Source organism: Buceros rhinoceros, unplaced genomic scaffold (genome assembly GCF_000710305.1).
Source record: "Buceros rhinoceros silvestris isolate BGI_N320 unplaced genomic scaffold, ASM71030v1 scaffold5575, whole genome shotgun sequence".
Taxonomy (NCBI): Eukaryota; Metazoa; Chordata; class Aves; order Bucerotiformes; family Bucerotidae; genus Buceros; species Buceros rhinoceros.
The window spans coordinates 13,638-16,173 of NW_010412177.1; the positions used below are offsets into that span (position 1 = coordinate 13,638).

The following is a 2,536-nucleotide window of genomic DNA, read 5'->3' on the forward strand; positions in this document are numbered from 1 at the left end:
TGCGGTGGCCATTGGCCGTGTCGGTGGGCGTTGGGGCTGTGCTTGGTGGCCTTCTCCCTGCGCCTTCGCGCTTTGGAGCAAAGGGCCGGCTGGCTCCCTAGTCCCATGCGGGGACGGAATAGTTTCCTTCTGCTTCCCCTTCTCCAAACTTTCCTCTTCAGGTTTGTGGCTCTTGTCTCTTGGTACCCGGCGCGTTTTCATCACACAAGTTGTTCCTCGCAGAGGGACTCGCAGCCTCCACTGTGTTTGCGTGTCTTTGGCTGCTCTGGAATATGTTGTTTTGGCCTTGTGGCTTCTTGATAAAAAGCTCGAGCTGTTCTTTTGAGTTTCCTAATGATAAACTGGTTGTTGGGCAACTGGTCTTCCCCACGTTGCTGAGAAGCCCAGGTCCGTCGCTTACGATGGCTCGCACTTTGACGACTTACACTTGACAATGGACCAGCTCCTCAGCCCGGTTCCCAGCCAGGCACGGGTTTCCTCGTGAGCCGGTTTGCTGGCTCCCGTTCTCCATCCGGTGAGGAGACTGCTGCTGAGCAAGTCCCTTGTTCCCTTGGGACTGCTCGGATGAACTGAGCCGCAGGAGCTGGGTTCCTCCCCCAGAAGGCTTCCAAGGCCGTGTTGAATATTAGATTATTTTTCCTTTCTGAAAGATAGTTACAAAAGCCGCTGATAGCCGGGTAGAAGCGGGCAGGAAGGCAGACAGGTTTCATATTCTCTCTCTCTCTGGTACAAGGTCACAAATGTGCTTTTTGACCTCTGGACTGAGCGATTCAGAGGCGTCGCAGTGCTCGTGCAGGCAAGGGCTTTCGCTTTTTGCTCCTCAGCCCTGCGTCAAGGGACAATCTTTTCTGAGATTCAGAGCAGGGATGTTTTCTAAGGGCTAATTTAACATAGATGAGCTCTGTCAGTGCTGCAAGCTATTCTGGGCAGGAATACCAACATGCCGGCTGTGTGCCCCGCTGGGATGAAACACTTTGCTGCTGGGCCATCGTTTCCTTGAGACGACAAGGTGACCCAAAGGGAAAAGGTGATGAAGCTCAAAATCTCCTTTCCAGAAAGATGTAAATGGATTCTCACACTCAGTTCAGGGCAGTCATCTAAAGATCCAAGCTCTGTCGGTGTCTGTGTTTAATAGGCCGGGGAAGAATTACCTTTGTTGTCTTGGATACGTGAATCAAAACAGTCTCCAGCCTGCAAGGATTTTGTAGAGGTTCAGCAAATGTGAACACGATTGAGAAATACCGCTCCGTGTTGCGAGTGTGAAAATAAACTGGTGTCTTGGGGCGCGCGGTTGTTTGTTCCCATTCGTCAGCTCCCAGGGTGCGTTTTAGCCCACATGTCCTGAGTGCAAGCTCGAGCTGCTCCAGGGAGGGGACAAATCGAAAGGCAGAAAACAGAATAACTGGCCTTTCCTAATATATATATTTCCCCTTGTTTGGATTCATCTGGAAGAGAGGAGGTGGCGGAAAGCACCTTCCCAAAAGTGCCGGTGTTGCCTCCCACAGCACCAAGAAGCAGTTGGTATGCTCCAAGGTCCCCGTCTCAGACCTGGGAAGACGCTGCGCCACGAGCACACAGCTCTCAAACTTGCAGCTACGTGGCAGCTAAAACAGCCCCTTTAACGTTCCAGCTTCTTTCTCAGCCCCCAAAATGCAGTGGGGGATCTTCAGGCCCCAAGTGAGCCCCTCTTGCTCCGGCAGGGCCCTGGGGTGAGGGAGCCACAGCAGGATTTTCTCCTCTCATGCCCCCTCAGAGGCCGTTTGAAAGGTGAGCTGAAGGAGAGGAGCTGCGTTTGCTGCACCCTGATACCGAGAGGAATTGCGGTTGCTGGATTTGGAGTGTCAGCTGTTGTCCTCCTTAAACGGCACAAAATCACGGTGGCTCGAGGGCTTGGCTCTTACAACTGTCAGCCTCACAGAGAGCTTTTCTCCTAAATGTTTGCTCGAACAAGTGTAAACAAGTGCTTTAAGCAGTCTCAATGAAAATGTCTTCTCTTTGTTAATAAGGTTGCTCTTGGTGACTCATCCCCTCTTCTGGTGCTGTCATCAGGGAGCTGAATGCCCACAGACAACCCGGAGTGTCCAGTATCGGTGTCTTTCAGCGAGCCTTTGCTCTACACGGGGACCCAGCAGCTCTCCAGTAAGGATGTAAAAGCCTCGCAAAGGGGGCGAGGTCTGAGCTTTGGCACTTCCCGCAGTCACCTTTGCAATGATGGATACTTCCACAGCAGAGCCACCGCTGTGGCTCCCGATCTGGCGCAGAGCTTTTGGCTCTTGTTGTGCCTTGCCAGGTCTGTCCAGCAAACACGTCTGTCTGTTAAACTGGTTTCAAAGAGGGTTTCTGGTTGCACGGCTCTGCTGAGGCAGTGGCTTGCAGGGAATTGGAAGCGCAGGAGCCTGGGTTTCTGCAGCCATTGCAATCCCTAGCTCCATTGTAAGGCGTGCAAGAGGAATCTCCAGGGCTCATCCCAGCAGTGTGGGCAGCAGGGGGAGGGAGGGGATGCTGCACCTCCGCTGCGCTCTTGGGGCAGCTTCGG

At 53.2% G+C, this 2,536-nt stretch overlaps 1 protein-coding gene across 1 annotated transcript in view; it reads left to right on the forward strand.

Moving 5' to 3' along the window:
- The window catches only part of RAB11FIP3 (RAB11 family interacting protein 3 (class II)), a gene marked incomplete at its 5' end in the record, with an annotated part of 34,670 nt that overhangs the window by 836 nt on the left and 31,298 nt on the right, over window positions 1–2,536 (forward strand). The gene's annotated exons all lie outside the window — the stretch shown is intronic.